We start from the raw sequence: 17,828 nt of genomic DNA on the forward strand, positions 1-17,828 counted from the left end.
GCATACCAGGTCCAATGTAGCTTTGAGACAGGTTTCCTAGCTCTGAGCAAAGTTACCACACCCTGCCAGTATATGGTGGCATAGGAAAATAGAGGCAGTTTTATTTTAGTGACTTATAGACTCTTTTACCTAACCACCTGTAAGACTGTAGTTTGAGCACATTTATGATAGACTCATAACACTTCACCTAACCACTTATAAGAATATATTTTGAGCACATAAATTCCCTTTCTGAATTATTCCAGGCCTTATCTGACCCCACCTCCTCTATTCACTCCCGTTTTGGGTTGCAAATGAAGCTGACTCACTGCTCTTGTAGAGAGCTTGGAAGCTTAGCATTGTATTGTAAGTCAGGCTGCTGGTAAGACAGAGACCAGGAGAGGAAGGGGAAGGAACCACAATGGAGACAAACTGAGGATGAAGATGAGGATAGAGATGGAAAAGAGAGTTATGAGAGGACAGAGGGAGAAGGAACAGAGAGGAGCTAAGTATAAGTACAGAAGAGAGGCTGGGTGGTGGTGGTGGTGGTGTACACCTTTAATCCCAGAACTCAGGAGGCAGAGCCAGGCTGATCTCTGTGAGTTTGAGGCCAGACTGGTCTACAGATCAAGATCCAGGACAGCCATCAAAACTACACAGAGAAACCTGTCTTGAAAAAACAAAACACAAAACAAAAACAAAAACAAAAAAGAACAGAAAAGAATCTGTGTAAAGAGAAAACTGACTCAGAAAAATAAAGAGTATGAACTAAAGAGTTTCATGTACATAGACTCATTTAATATCATCAAATACTGGATTATCAGCTGGTCATAGATTCTCCCGGGACCCTGGGAGAGGGCTATCGAGGGGCTGGACCCCCATAGGCCCCAATAGGCAGTCACCTCTCTTTTGTATCCTGCTGGTCCAGTTTGGACAGTATCTGTTAGCAAATGAGACAAGGGCAGTTTCTTTGCCCACATGGCTAGCTTTTGCCATAAAGAAAACAAATTCCAGCCTGGAGAGATGGCTCAGGGGTTAAAAGCACTGACTGCTCTTCCAGAAGTCCTGAGTTCAATTCCCAGCAACCACATGGTGGCTCACAACCATCTGTAATGAGATCTGGTGCCCTCTTCTGGCATGCAGGTATACATGCAGGCAAAACACTGTATACATAACAAATAAATAAATAAATAAATAAATAAATAAATAAATAAATAAATAAATAATTTTTTTTTAAAAAATGAAAAAGAAAACAAACCCCATATGGTTTTTCGATGCCCATCATCTTTTCTGAAGTAGACCAGTGCCACCAGGAGCAGACATGTCTCATGTTAAGAAAAGCCTAAGTTATTGAAATATTTTACATGCCATAGGGGACAGCTTATTTATAGACAGCTGTGGAAGGAGCTAGCCCACTAAGATAGCTTGCAGAAGCCCCCTCAGCCCCATCCTGGCCCTGCTGCTGAGACCTCCACCTTGTTCCTTTGTCCCTTTGGTGACCTGAGCGGTCCCAGCATGAGCCAATCCCCTAGCCCCAGCAAATTTCCATCCCCACCCTCCAGGCTGCAGCCACTTGGCCTCAGTTTTCCTACCAACAGAATGGGGCTAGCACCCCACTCCCCTCCTTTTCCTCACAGGTGGCTATGGAGACAGAGTGGCAATGTGAAGGTCCTCAATGGCTTGGGGAGAGAGATCCATGGGGGCTGAGGAGGTTCTGGATTATCTTAGCAGTGTTGTTACATGCATGTTCAGCCTGCTTCCCTGAGCGAAGATGAGCATGTGAGAGCCCCAGCATCCAACACAGGAGGAGCTTTCTATACTAAGCCCATAGAGTGTTCCTCAGAAAGCACAAAGTGCCGGGGGTCTCCTGTTTATGATGAGGGCATTCCGATCTGGGCTAGCCCCAGGAAATGTGTGCTCATCACATCCCTCACACTGTCCCTGTTTCCTCAGAGATGGTGCTTCCTGCTAGCCCAAGTCCTCCAGGCGTGGGGAGGCTGGGTGGCTGGCCTTTCTGTCACGGAATACCATAGAGCAGGGCTGCAGAAGCCAGTGTGGTCATGTGTTCAGCCAGTCAGGCCTCTCTGCTGACACCATCTACTCAAGCATGCCCAGGGGACTGTAGACAGCACAGCTCGAAGTTGCCATACTAGATCTCCAGGTGGCCAGGGACTCCAGGCTTTGGGGCGCAGTGGCCAGGAGCTGCCAACTGGAGGAGGAGGGCTTACCTCTGCTGGGGGTGCGGGGCTGCACGTATGTCAATCTTACCTGCCATCTCTCTTTCCCACTGATGGACAAGATCCAGCCGTGCAGGCCCCAAGGGTCCTGCAGTCCCTGACCTTTAACCCCTCTCCTGTTAGTCCACAATACCCCAGGCTCCTTTCTTCCTTTTTCTGTCCCCTTCCCACTCCGCCCCCCACCCCCCATCCCCACTCCTCATCCTCTTCTTCAGAGTCTAAGCAGCTTTGCTCTGGGGCCAGGCTGGCTGTGGTTATTCATCAGGAAGGCCCTGCCCTGTTCCCAGGACATTCTCCGTAGATCCTGGACACCCTTCTGCATCCCTCCCCAGACTCAAAACAGTTCCATGGTGAGATCAAACGAGAGCATTGTCTTCCTCTTACCACTCCCCACCTTATCCCTTTGAGGCAGGGTCTCCCCCGGACCCTAGAGCTCGTACTTTCCAGCTAGTCTGGCAGCCAGCAAGCCCCAGCGATCTTCCCCTCCAGTGCTGGGGTCACCGGCCCACTCCCAAACTATGACCAGCTCTTATTTATTTGTGCACTGTATATTATAAGTGACTTGTCTTCCCCCACACCAGATGAGGGCACCAGATCCCATTACAGGTGGTTGTGAGCCACCATGTGGGTGCTGGGAATTGAACTCAGGACCTCTGGAAGAGCAGCCAGTGCTCTTAACCGCTGAGCCAACAGCTCTTATGGGGGTGCTGGGATCCAGTCGCAGGTCCTCATGGTTGCATAGTAAGCACTCTTAACCACTCAGCCATCTCTGTAGCCCAAGGGCCTCATTATTAGGCTGTCCTTTCCCCCAACACTCTGGGGCATTTCTGCAGCCCCCTAAAGGCCCTCCTTCCTGTCTCCTTCCGTTGTCACCATGCCCTCCAGGGGATCTTCCTTGAGCATAGACTTCATCTAGTCATCACCCCCCACCCACCGGCACAAAATTCCTTATCATCTGGGATCAAGTCTGTGCCTTAGAAGGTCCCCTGTACCCCATTCACTCTCATTGTCCCCCCCTCCTTTCTGGGGTCTGGTGAGTCTGGCCCTAGCTAGCTAGCTAGCTTCCAGACAGCTGGATCTGGGTAAGATCATGTTATGGGAAGACCAGCTTTCTATGGCTGTGCTAGGCACGCAGACTGCCCTCCTGTCAATTGGGAACTTTGGTGTGTGGGCAGAGGGTGACCACATGACCAACCCTCAGTACAAACCCAGGGAAAGTCAGTCCACTGATTGCCCCGGCAGGCAGCAGCTGGGTTGTCACAGCTGGTTTCTGCAAGAGTTATATGTGTGCTGGGTGACGAGAAGATGCCAGGAAGCCGTGCCCGGGTTCCTTTGTGCCCTAGGTCTGTGCTAACTGTACCCTCACCATAAGGTATCACCTCAGAGAGCGACTGTCACTTTACACTGAGCCCTGAGAGCCTCCTGGTGGGTGTGGAACCTGAGTGGTCAACGTTTCCTTTTTCTAAACTAATATCACTTGCTCTGTGCCCGCTTGGCAAGCCCCGGACAATGCTGCCCGCCCTCTGCCTTCACCAGGCCTGCAGCCCTCCCCTCCTGGGTTCCGGCCAGTGGCTGACAGGACTCTCTGCTGTTGGCGGGGGCCTCCAGAAGCACAGTCAGAGCAAGGCCCTGCGAACTTGTGCAAACTTGGACAGAGCTGTTTAGAAGTTGTAACGGGGGCCGGGCGGTGGTGGTGCATGCCTTTAATCCCAGCACTCGGGAGGCAGAGCCAGGCGGATCTCTGTGAGTTCGAGGCCAGCCTGGTCTCCAAAGCGAGTTCCAGGAAAGGCGCAAAGCTACACAGAGAAACCCTGTCTCGAAAAAACAAACAAGCAAACAAACAAACAAAAAAAGAAGTTGTAACAGGGATCGCAGAGGAGGTTTCAGGAATGTCTCTTCCCTCAGTCTTGAGGTCTTCTGACAAGGATCGGGGCAGCTCAGCTGCTCCAGGAGGGTGAGGATGATAACTGATTAGTAGAGTGATTAGCCAAACTGGTCTAGAAGAAAATATCAGAGGGGAGCTGGACTTGTCTGGGGGGTGTATGTAAGATAGAGGGTTGGGGTGGCCCTGTTAGCTCCAAGGAGCTAGCAGAGTCTGCTGAACTTGCCCAGTTAGTGGTCCAGGAAGGGCCACGAGTGCTCAGACCCAGGCTAGTCCAATGGGAAGCTCGTGAGCTATAAATGCAGTAGGTATTCCTTGGTTAAATGCTCACCTCTCTGGTGGCGCACGCCTTTAATCCCAGCACACGGGAGGCAGAGGCAGGCGGATCTCTGTGAGTTTGAGGCCAGCCTGGGCTACCAAGTGAGTTCCAGGAAAAGGCGCAAAACTACACAGAGAAACCCTGTCTTGAAAAACCAAAAAAAAAAAAAAAAAAAAAAAATGCTCACCTCTCAGAGTCATCAGTAACTCCAGTTCCAGGGGATCCCAGGCCATCATCCCCTGACCTCTGTAGGTACCAGGCACACACAGGGTACACATACATACATGCAAGCAAAACACTCATACACATAAAATTAATAGATTGGGGCTGGAGAGATGGCTCAGAGGTTAAGAGCACTGACTGCTCTTTCAGAGGACCTGGGTTCAATTCCCAGTACCCACATGGCAGCTCACAACTGTCTGTAACTCACATTCCAGGGGATAACACTCATGGCAAAACATCAATGAAAAAAAATTAATTAAAAAAATTAATAGATCTAATTTCCTTTGTAAATGCTTGTCTGGAGGGCTGAGGGAGGTCTCCCCGCCTGGTGTCCCCTTTGACACCAAGCCTCTCACATTGGCTGTAAGAGAGTGGAAGAGGCTCCTGTTTGTGAAGCAGACCTTGGCCCATGCCTGGTCCTGCTGGGCAGCGGCTGAGAATGCCTGGCCAGTGAAGACACCGGCTGGGCAGTTTGGACAAGAACCAGGAAGGGGCTGGACAATTAGAAATGGCCTGTCGTAGCCTGGTGATGGGAACTCATGCCTTTAACCCCAGCAGAGGCAGGCAGCTGTGAAGAGAGCTGGAGACCAGCCTAGTATGCTTTTTCTTTTGGGCCACCAATCGGCTCCCAAATCATGACACGGAGACTTATTATTAGTTTTGAATACTTGGCCTTAGCTTAGTTCATTTCTTGCTAGCTCTTTTAACTTAACCTATTTCTCTTTATCTACCTTTTGCCTTGGGGCTTTTTACTTTTCTTTCTTTCTGTATGTATGTGTGTATGTGTGTGTGTGTATGTATGTGTGTGCATGTATATATGTGTGTGTATGTATGTGTGTATGTGTGTGTATGTATGTATGTATGTATGTATGTATGTGTATGTATGTATGTGTATGTATGTATGTGTGTGTATGTATGTGTGTGTATGTATGTATGTATGTATGTATGTATGTATGTATGTATGTCTTACTCTGTGTCTGCTGGCTGGTGGCTGCCTGCCTTCTGGCCCAGGCTGTCTCTCTCATTCTCTCCTCCATCTCTTGTTCTTTCCTCCTGAGTCTAGATTTCTCCTTTTGTTTATTCTCTCTGCCTGGCAGCCCTGCCTATCCCTCCTCTGCCTAGCTATTGGCCGTTCAGCTCTTTATTAGACCAATCAGGTGCCTTAGGCAGGCAAGGTGAAACAGTTGCAACACATCGCTACATAATTAAACACACATCCTTACATCATCAAACAAAGGCAGCAGAAACAAAAGCAACACACCTTCACACAGAAAGTAATACTCGGCTGTATAAACAAATGTAACATGTCTTTGCTTAGTTAAAATAATATTCCACAACAGCCTAGTCTACACAATGAGTTCCAGGACGGTCAGAGCTCCATAATGAGAACTGTCTTGGGGAAAATAAGGCTGTCAGCAAGTAAAGGTGCTGGTCACCAAGATTGACTGTTTGAGTTGGGTCCCCCGAACCCACCTGGTGGAAGATAAGAACCAACTCCTGCAACTTGTCCTCTGACTGTCACATGCACAGTCAAAATAATATAATAATAAAAAATAATTATTATAAAATAATAAAATATTATAAAATAAAAAATAAATAACAAAATTTTAATGAACTTTCCCCATGTGATTTTGGATTTGTTGACAGTTAAAACTAACCAAGCCAGGGGCTAGAGAGATAGCCTGGTGCATAAAAACACTGTTCTTTTTTTTTTGGGGGGGGGGTTCAAGACAGGGTTTCTCTGTAGCTTTGGAGCCTGTCCTAGACTTGCTCTGTAGACCAGGTTGGCCTCGAACTCACAGAGATCCGCCTGCCTCTGCCTCCCAAGTGCTGGGATTACAGGCGTGCGTCACCACCGCCAGCACCAACGTGGTGGCTCACAGCTGCCTGTTCTAGGGGATCTGATGCCCTCTCTGGTCTCCACTCATCCCCAGGCATGCATGTGATGCACATCCATACATGCAGGCAAAACACCCATACACATACAATAAAAATAAATTTAAAAAGCAACAAACTAAGACGGGCAGTGGTGGCTCATACTTTTAATCCCAGCACTGATCGAGTTCCAGGACAGCCAGGGCGACACAAAGAAACCCTGTCTTGAAAAACCAAAACACAAACAGAAACTAAACAGTCCAGTCATTTCCTAGGAGAATTGTAGATTTGGGGGGCTGCTCTGGAGGTGAAATCCCAACCACAAGACGGAGAAGAGCCCAAGGTGTCTCTCTTGCTTTTTTAGGAGGACTGGGAGTTGGGGGCTGAGGCAATGGTCCTGCCTGAAATCCTTAGCCAAGGCATTCATTCCCATGTGACCTGTGGGGTTTGTGAAAGCAGCATTTACCCAGACAGCCCAGGATAGACCCCATTCTAGGCAAAGCCAAGCAAAGAACCCAATGAACTTGGGGTGTGCCCTTGTACCACCAGAAGCTTCCCAACCGGACATCATCACTTTGTCACTCAAATGGCCTCTTGGGGTTGACCCTGGAGGAAGGTGCTGATGGATTGGGTTTGGTGGCCCTTGGAATGACCCTCAAGAAGAAGGGAGGGTGTGATGCCCGAGTGGGTAGAAGGAGGTGGCTGGGGCTAGGCCAGCCATGCCATTGGATCCCACTGGAGTGTGCCTCTGAAGGGGCTGAACTGGCCCTGTAGGCTCTGAGCACGAAGTGGAGTCTCTGGGGTCTGGCTGGCCTGTAGCTCCAGGGAGCTTGGGGCCGATCTACTAGACTGCTTATGCCTCAGTACCCATGTTAGCAGAGCATACAGGAAGTGCTCAATAAATGTGAATGAAGAGCTGGGTGGTGGTGGTGCACACTTTTAGTCCCAGCCAGGAGGCAGAGCCCGGCGGATCTCTGTGAGTTTGAGCCCAGCCTGGTCTACTGAGCGAGATCAAGGAAAAGCACCAAAACTACACAGAGAAACCCTGTCTCGAAACACACACACACACCCCACAAAAAAATGTGAATGAAAAGCAGAAGTCAGGCTCTGGCTGACTCAAAATCACTATATCAGCCTGGCAGTGGCTATGCACACCTTTTATCCCAGCACTCAGAAGGCAGAGGCAGGTGGATCTCTGGGAGTTCGAGGCCAGCCTGGTCTACAAAACGTTCTAGGACAGCCAGAGCTGTTACACAAATAAACCTTGTCTCAAAAAACCAATCAACCAACAAATAAACAAACTCCAAAACCACTATGCCTTTTTTCTTTTTTGGCCTGAAGAACCTGAAGAGGTAGCTAGTGCCTGGCACCCCACTCCTCCCAGGATTCTCCAGCAGGCACAGCTAGCCATGTTGTGCCCATGTATGGCCACAAGAGGTCGCCCTGCACCACCAGCAGCAGAAAGCTGCGCGGTAAGTAGATAAGACTTCTCACAGAAAGAGCAGGATGGCTGGGGCAGGGGCTGAAGAATTTACCTACCAGGCTCCTGAGGGATGCAAAGGGGGCCTGCTCATACTTGAAAACGTGAGCTTCTCTTCTGTCACAGCAGGCCCAGCTGGGTCCAGCCCACCCTGGATGATGTGAAGGTGGGAGGGGGTGGGCTGATGTCCCAGACCACGGACTTGGTATGGCTCATGTCCTGAAAGTTCTGGGACACCAAGTCCTAGAGTTAGGGTTGGTGCCAGGAACCTTAGACCTAGGGAGAAATGAAGGGACCAAGCTGTGCTGGGTCTTGTGAGCCAGGGTGGAAAGCTGCTGTTATCCAGGGCAATGGGGGACTTTGGGTCTGGGGTTTAAACCCTGCTGAGCAGGCTCAGTGTATAAGTGAAGACTTGAGTGAAGAGGTCGCTGCTCTCCCTTGCCTGCAGCATGGCTTGCAGCTCAGATCCATTTTTGGCTAGCACGGCAGGTTCTTACTAGCCTGGCTCTCTTGTGTTCCCCCTCAGACCCTCAAAGCTGGGAGAAGAGGCCTGCGTTCCCAGTCCCTATTTTGTGGCCTTGCTACCTTCTAAGACACACTGCCCACTGCCCCAGGTTCCTCCTGTCCATAACATACGAGTGTCACCCAGCCCATCACGACTCTGCCCACTCCTACTCATAGCGTCTTTGACTGAAAAGCTGGGACGCTCCTGACTTCCCTAGGGCCTTCTAAATGCCCTCTCCGACACAAGCTTCCCAAGTGCTGCGATTACATGTGTGAGGAACCACACGTGGCCTGCATGTGCATTGTGATGTATGTGAAGCCCTGTGCCAGGCACTGGGAATGCCCAGAGCACACAGTCCCAGCTCTCCTCAGTTATGGAGTAACTGGGATGCAGCAGGTGCAGACGCCATGGTGGAAGACAAGGCACGGGGGGGCCACAGAATGACTGGAGAGGTGTCAACACCACAGGAGGAGGAAGGTAGAGTCTGTACCACTCTTGCTGTATTCCTGAGCTATAGCCCACAGTGAGACCCTCGCCCTGAGCCTGCCCCACCCTGGTGTGTCACGAGATGTCTTCGGTGAGTTATGTTCTCCATGATGCTAAAGTTCTTATTCAATCTTCCTGGCCTGCTTCACTGGACTGTTTCGAGGCTGGAAGGACACACAGCAGGGATGCTGCCTGGTCAGTAGCAAAGCCCCACACGGGTGCACATGTTGTGGGAGTCTGCCTCAGCTCGAGAGGAGAGGTCAGGGTCTGGGCCCAGCTGTATGTGGCCTCGGTCACTGCTCAGGGGTGTGCATCGGTCACCCTGCCTTTCCTGACATAGCTTTGCAGAGCTCAGGTGCTGAGAGAGGGGTGGAGACTTTGCCCCACTCAGCCCAGCCTTCTAGACCCCCCCATGCTTTGTGTAGGAATGGAGCCCTGAGCTCCACACCAGCCCTGACCCAACTCCATGAACCCTAGCAATCCACCTTGAAGATTCATGGCCACTTCTTCCTGGGCCTCACCGTTCACCTAGGGCAGGAGGGAGATCCTTATCCTGCAGATGAGGACACAGAGATGAGAGGAGAGTGTTCCAGCCGGCAGCAGCCACCTGAGCAGTTTTGAGCTGGGCTCTGGGGTCACAGCTGCCTACGTGCATCCTGCTCTGCCCTGTAATCACTGGGCCTGACTTTCACCTGTGAGAGGGCCTTCACCTGGGAGAGGGCCTTCACCTGTGAGAAAGCCAGCAGCAGCAGCAGCAGCAGCAGCAACCCAGAATGGACAGAAGAGTCAAACATGACCCAGTGTCCAGCATGCTCAGCACAAAGCCCAGCACATCTGCGTACCCAAGAGTCCAGAAGTCTTATTAATAATAATATAAAGCGTCAGCCTTTGGTGGCTTGCTCTCCACCCCACCCCCAGCGTCTTTCTAAGGATTGGAGACAGCAGCTGGCGGTGGGAGGTGGTTGCTTTAAATATAAGATGAGGAGAACAAAGGGAAAATAGAACAAGGAGGTGGTTAGTGGCTACACCAGCCATCCCCCGCCAAACTTGGGGGAGGGAATCTAGGGTCCAGCCCCCAACCAGCCAAAGCAGCCTGTGTGATCCTTGCTGGGATAGGACAATGGGGCAATCTTGGTTTGGACCAGCACTCCACCACCGGAGGAGACACTTCCTGCCTGGCTGTAAGGTTGGCCTCTGAGAGGCAGGAAGTAGGTTAAGTGAGGTCCTGGGGTTTCTCTCCCCTTTTCCAACATGAAATATTCACTAGAAGATTCTCTGTAGGTCCCATGAACTTCAAAGGCTGTGCCCCTCCAGCTGCCCACCCTCCTTGGTTGCCATGGAGCCCATGACCAAGTCCATACCCTCCACCTCATGAGGCCAGTCCCTTAGTGCCCTCCACTCTTGGAGCCTGTGGATCTTGGTCTTTGTGGTGCCCAGGGGGCACTGGGATGCCATTCTCTGAGCTAGCTGGGATCAGTCATCACTCTTCCAGGCGAAGTATCGGCACTTGGCTTCCAACTGTGTGTGAGAAGGCTATCCATTTCCCCTTGAAGACTCAGACTCATGCTGGGGCAACAGGGAGGGATGGGAGGCAAGGTGTTCTCTGTACTACAGATGGCAGTAGAGAGCCACAACGCAGGGGGACGTGCCTTCTCTGAAGGCGGAAGTAGCTAGGCAATAGGTGACCCAAGGCCATACCTGGAATGTGGAGCCCCTCAGCAGGTAAGAGGTAAAAAGGAGGGCCCAGGAGGAAGCAGGTGCCAGGACAACCAGCCTGGCAGACTAGGCTGGATCCTGGCTGGAGTTGCTGAAAAGTTTTTGCGCCCCAATAAGCCTCTGCACTGACATAGCAATCCAAATCAGACCAAATTAGAAGAAGCCCTGGTTTAATGGATAAAGCATTCCCAGATGATTTTCCACTGCCCCCAGAGAGGAGACAGGGATGAGAGACCGAAAAATTACATGTCTGTTTTCTGGGATGCAGTTTAAATGCCCTGGGGGAGTGATCTTGAGCATCTCTGGGGGGAGGAGCCATGTTTGGCGGGGCTTTCTGAAGGTCAGGGTCTGGGCAGAGAGGTGGGGCTTCCACCAGAACGTTCTAGACTCTTTGGGTCTATGGGTGCCAGGGTGCAAGGGGCTGAGGTGGAGCTTCCACCTGAACAGTTGCTTCCTGGCTAGATCGTGGCCTAACTATTCATTCTCCAGGCCTTGGTTTCTCTACTTGTAAATGATGGCGATTCCTACCTCAAAGGTCTGCTGAGGATTACATGGAATGTCATGCAAGGGAGGAAGCCCAGGGGCTGTCTAGTGGGGGACTTTCACAGAGAAAGAACCCCCCTCCCCCAGAAAATGCTGAGGCACAGTTGACTGCGACCTCTGCAGGGAACCAACCCCAGCTTCCCTCCATCTTCCCCGAGGCAGTGAGTTAGTTGTTAAGATTCCCTAAGGCCCACCTTCTCCTCCTGGCTAATGACCTCCTCAGTGTGCCGGTCCTCACTCCCAGGTCTATAGTCCACTTGCCTGGCCACTGGCCAGCAAAGCCAATGTGCTCTCTGTGGTTATGCCACGCTCTTCTTCAGCTGGCAGCCACCCCAAGGGGAAGGCCTGGGTGACCATGATGGCATGGACCACAGATGCAGAAGAAGAGTTCCTGTGATCAAGAAAAGAACCCCCTGGGGACAAATCCTGGAGATTTATGGCACAGACTTTTAGCAGAGGAGGTCATGGTCACCTGGACAAAACAGGCCTTTAAGAAATAGACCTGAGCCAGGTGGTGGTGGCGCACACCTTTAATCCCAGCACTCAGGAAGCAGAGGCAGGTGGATCTCTATGAGCTAGAGGCCAGCCTGGTTTACAGAGTGAGTTCCATGGCAGCCAGGGTGGTTTCACAATGGAACAAAAAAAAAAAACAGAGTAAAAGAAAGAAAGAAAGAAGGAAAGAAAGAAGAGGAAGAAAGGAAGAAAGAAAGAAAGAAAGAAAGGAAGGAAGGAAGGAAGAAAGAAAGAAAGAAAGAAAGAAAGAAAGAAAGAAAGAAAGAAAGAAAGAAAAAGAAAAGTAAGAAACAGACCAGGGGGCCTGGAGAGATGGCTCAGCACTTGGAAGCAATGGTTGCTCTTCTAGAGGACCGAGTTTGGTTCCCAGTGTCCACAGGATGGCTAACAAACATCTGTCTGGGGATCTGACACACATCCACACATGCCAGCCAACCACCCATATATAGATAGAATAAGATAAATATCTAAAAAAACGAAGACACAAATAGACCTGAAAAGAACTTGCCAGAGACACCTGTCAAAGCAGAGACACTCAGGAAATGGCCAAAGGAGCTGGTGGCACCCACCAGTCATGCAAACACTTGGGAGTTACCAGCAGGAGGATGAGGAGTTCAAGGCCAGACTGGGCTACAAGAGAAAGAAAAACAAACAAAAGGGCCGGCAAGAGGGTCCAATGGGAAAAGGCACTTGCCACTAAGCCTGACCTGAGTTTGGTCCCTGAACCCACGTGGTCAAAGGAGAGAACTGTGGTGATAGATTGTGTATCCTAACAAAATTTTCCTGAAGATCAGAGAACAGAGCCAGCCACTAGACTAAACATAGAGGCCGACAGTGGTGGCACACACCTTTAATCCCAACACTCAGGAGGCAGAAGCAGGTGAATCTCTGTGAGTTTGGGCCTAAAGGTGTGTACTATCACCTCCTGTTGCTCGACTCTTAAATCTGTCTTTAAGATTTTTAAATCGAATCTTAAATCTGTTAGATATTTGGGTGAAAGCTGAAAGATCAGAGAAGCAGAGCAAGCCACAGCCACCACCTCTTACCTCACCAACTCCTCAGCCTGAGAGCTCCAGCCAAAAGGGCTTCTAGCTTAAAGGGAGGCTTCTGCTGAAAAGCCTTTAGTTCCTGTCTCCTCGTGCCTTGTATACCTTCCTCTGCCCAGCCATGTCATTTCTTGTCTCAACCTTCCTAGTGCTGGGATTAAAGGTGTGTGCCACCACTGCTTGGCTGTTTCTCTTCTAGACTAATCAATCTCATGTAGTCCAGGGTGGCTTTGAACTCACAGAGATCCTGATGGATCTCTGCCTCCCAGTGCTAGGATTAAAGATGTATGCCACCACTGCCTGGCTTCTGTGTTTAATCTAGTGGCTTCTTCTGTTCTCTCATCTTCAGGCAAATTTATTAGGGTACACAATATATCACCACACAGAACTGACTTCCATGAGTTGTTCTCTGAATGCCATACTCCTTACTCCCCTCCTGCATACACACACATGCACATACCCATCCTCCCCACATACATGCTGCACACACACACACACACACACACACACACACACACACACAGACACACACACACACACTGAATGGGTGAAGGAAGTAGAGGAAAACCTGGCAGTGATGATAATGAAGACGAGAATACTAACGCAGCATGTTTGAAGACTGCTAGAGAGGTCAAACTGGGATGTTGGCCAGGAAACATGACATTGATGTTCATGCCATTGGGAAGGTTTAGGGAGATGGCTCAGTAGTTACAAGCGTTTGCTGCTCTCCCAAGGTTGCTTTTTAGCATCTCTATCAGGCAGCTCATAACCACCTGTAATCCCAGCTGCAGGGGAGCTGGTGCCCTCTTCTGGACTTTGCTGCACCTGCACTCACACATGCATATACCCCTACACAGACCTTCTTTGGTGTTTGGGTTTTTTTTTTTTTTGAAACAACAAGCTCTCTTTATTTACATAGATAATGTCTGCCAATGCGTCACCCCCTGTGATTACAGTGTTTCAAGGGAAAAAGGTGTGTAAAAACAGCATCTGGTCGACTTACACTCCTCCCATGGCACAAAATTTTTTGTTTTGTTTTGTTTTGTTTTTTGTTTTTCAAGACAGGGTTTCTCCACACAGACCTTCTTATGTGCACATAATTAAACATAAAATACATTTTTCAAAGGACCCTGTGGGGCTGGAGAGATGGCTCAGTGTTTAAGAGCACTGGTTGCTCTTCCAAAGCACCCAGGTTTAATTCTCAGCACCCACATGGCAGCTCACAACTGTCTGTGGTTGTGGAATATTATTTTAACTATGCAATGATGTGTTACTTTGTTTTATTTATTTTTATTTTATGTGCAGTGGTGTTTTTTCCACATGTATATTTGTGTGAGGGTGCCAGATCCCTTGGAACTGGAGTTACAGACAGTTGTAAGCTGCCATGTGGGTGCTGGGAATTGAACCTGGGTCCTCTGGAAGAGCAGCCAGTGCTCTTAACCTCTAAGCCATCCCTCCTGCCTGTGTTACATTTGCTTATGCTGCAGAACATTACTTGAACTGTGTAAAGGTGTGTTGCTTCTGTTTCTGCTGCATTTGTTTAACGATGTAAGGCTGTGTGTGTGTGATTATGTAAAGACGTGTTGCATCTGTTTCATCTTGCCTGCCTAAGGCACCTGCTTGATTTAATAAAAAAGCTGAATGGCCAATAGCTAGGCAGGAGAAAGGATAGGTGAGGCTGGTGAGCAGAGAGAATAAATAGGAAGGGAATCTAGGCTCAAGAGAAGATGGGAAAGAATGAGAGACGGAGGAGTGAACAAAGGACACACCCATAGCAAGAAGCAGGCAGGTGCCAGACAGACAGACATACAGAAGCAGTGAAAGTGAGATCTACAGAAGTAAGAAAGGTAATAAGCCCTGAGGCAAAAGGTAGATAAAGACAAACAGGTTAAGTTAAAAAAGCTAGTCAGAAATGAGCCTAAGCTAAGTTGTGTAGTGGCCTTTGCTTGGGCTATATGGCCCAAAGGAGGCAGTTCTTCCTGCCATTGTACATGACCTCTTATAAGGCTGAGCATTCAAAACTAATGATATCTCTGTGTCATGATTTGGGAGCTGGTTGGTGGCCCAAAAGTAAAAGCCTGGTTCAGCCTGTAACTCCAGTTGTAGGGAATCTGATACCCTCACACAGATATGCAAAGCAGACAGAACACCAATGTACATAAAATAAAAATTAAAAAAGAAAAAGAGGACCCTCTGACCAACTATACAGCATCATGGGTAGATTTGTCTCTATGAACCAGAAGTACAATGGGTGTGTGCAAAAACTAAAATGGTTTAACACCATACCACATAAGTGTCTGTGTGAACAGTCTGTAAGAAAGCCAGAAGGGACACCTGTGCAGCCCAGGGACCTGTTGCTGTGAGCCACGGGAGTGTAGTAGGAATTCAGCTGTATACGGTAAAGCTACACCTGGAAGAATCAAGGAATTCTTCCAGAGGAAAAAGACAAATCTCAAGGCGTATTTGGTGTTATTTGACTTTTAATATATCAACAGTTTCCTACTATGAATTTCATGTGTGCTCTCATACTATCAATGTATTTATCTGAAATACTTCTCAAGCATCCTAGGCCAAAACAGCAGACAGAATAAGCTTTTATGACTAACTGCTGATAAAGGTAAACACCCTTATGGAGACACTGCCTGTCCCCTAGGCCTAGGAGTTAGATGCACAGTTTTGTTTCTTGGGTAAATGAAGCTCAGACCCCCTTTCTCTCACAGCCCAAATGACATTCCAGAGCAATTGACTCAGAACAAAAGGGCTTTTTGCACACCAGGTGCAATGTAGCTATGAGGCAGGTTTCCTAGCTCTGAGCAAAGTTACCCTGCCCTGCCAGTATACTGCGACATAGAAATAGAGGCAGTTACATTTTAGTTACTTATAGACTCTTTTACCTAACTACCTGTAAGTTTGTAGTTTGAGCACATTTATGATAGACTTGTAATGTTTCACCTAACCACTTATAATATATTTTATTATATTATAAAGCACATAAATTCCCTTTCTGATTTATTCCAGGCCTTATATGACCCCACCTCCTCTATTCACTCCCCTTTTTGGGTTGCAAATGAAGCTGACTCACTGCTCTTGTAGGGACCTTGGAAGCCTTGCATTTGGATTAGAGGAGAGTTACTGATGCAAGGTGGTAGATGGGGTCTGGGAGAGGAACAGGAAGGGACCAAGATGGAGAGAAATGATGATGAAGATGAGGGCGAGGCAAAGAGAGCTTAGTAAGAACTAGGATAGGACAGGAGGAAAGGGGGCAGAGAGGAGCTAAGCATTAGAGCAGAAAAGCAGCTGTGTAGAGAGAGAACTCACTCAGAAGAATAAAGTGTATAGACTAGAGAGTTTCATGTACATAGACTTATTAGTAAACTACTCAGATTAATCCACTGCTGGTAGCTTCTTTTCTGGAACTCTGGGTGAAGGCTATCGAGGGGTTGGACCCCAATAGTTTTTGATAACCTGTGAGTAGAGGCAGCTTCCTCACTGATAGACATTTCTTCTGGAAAAGCTAGTGGCAGACACAATTGGATCACACTTCTATGAGTATAAAGGTTTGACATTCATCATTCTTTAGATTTTGGGTTCTGACTTCTGCTGATGTAACTGGTTCCTTTTCCAAATGCTGCATCCTATCTAACCTGATACAGTCCTTGGAGCCTGGTGGACCTTGTTAGGTGCTGATGTTGTACAGAAGTGTTCAGTTGAAGGTAAACACAAATCCAATTGCAATGACCATATCCAGCAGTCAAGAAACAGCTCTTTTGGTGATTTATCTCTGCTCCCTTCAAACTGGCATCTAGTAATTGTTTTCAAGCTGAGGTGAACTGGGGTATCTGACTGAGAAGCAAATATGATCATGATGTACATGATATACTGTATCAGGTTAAATAGGATGCAGCATTTGGAAAAGGAACCAGTTATATGATGCACGCGCCAGAGGTTGACATTGTGTGTCTCCCTCAATTGCTCTCCACCTTATTACATTTATGCTAATTTATTCTGGATGCATGCCACAGAGTCTGTACAGAGGTCAAGGACAACTTGAGATGATTGTCTCTTAGCATCATGTGGGTCCTACAGATTGAGCTCAGGTCATCAGGTTTAGCTGTAGGCCACTCTACCCACTCAGCCATTGAACCTACCTCCACCTTATTGTTTGGGACAATGCACATTTGGGTCCCTGAAATTTGCTAATATGGCTAGACTGGGTGGCCAGAGAGACCCAGGGGTCCTCCTGTCTTGGCCCCTCCAGCTCAGGGGTTACAGGTGCACGCTGCCGCTACTGGCCCTTATACACAGGCTCTGGAGATTGAACCAGGTCCTCAGGCTTCTGCAGCCAGAACTTTCCTGAGGTGTGCCCCTCCCCACTGCTGGCCCTGTCTATTTCCAGAGGAGGGTTTGCAACTTGGAAACCGTGGCTTTTCAGTTGCCTCACACCACAGTTTTGGAGTCATGTGTGTCGCATGTTAGCTGAGCCATGGAAGCAATGATAATGCTTCCTTTGTGTGCAGAAATAATTCATCTTTCTGTGCATCCAGTGCCTGTCTTGTACTGAACAAAAGCTAAGGTTGGGAGTGTCTTAGTTTCATTTCTGTTGCCATGACAAAACATCCTGAAAACATTTAGGGGACAAAGTGTTGCGGGATATTTCGGCCATACCGTGGCACTCCAAGACTATCAACAGAAGCTAAGGTTGGGAGTGTCTTAGTTTCATTTCTGTTGCCATGACAAAACATCCTGAAAACATTTAGGGGACAAAGTGTTGCGGGATATTTCGACCATACCGTGGCACTCCAAGACTATCAATAAAGTTTACTTTGAATCAGGGGTGGAGTCAGCATCCAGGTGACCGCAATTGGCCATAGAGAAGGCAGCAATTTGGACAATGATGCATAGGAAGAAAAGGGCAGGGACTAGGGTTTGGCAGGTCTTTTGGGTTTGGGACAAGTGAAGAGACATCTCTTGGTGGGTCTGCAGTCAAAAAGCAAGGTCAGCTGGCGCTTCCGGGCTTCTCTGATC

This window comes from Peromyscus leucopus, chromosome 20 (assembly GCF_004664715.2).
Source record: "Peromyscus leucopus breed LL Stock chromosome 20, UCI_PerLeu_2.1, whole genome shotgun sequence".
NCBI lineage: Eukaryota > Metazoa > Chordata > Mammalia > Rodentia > Cricetidae > Peromyscus > Peromyscus leucopus.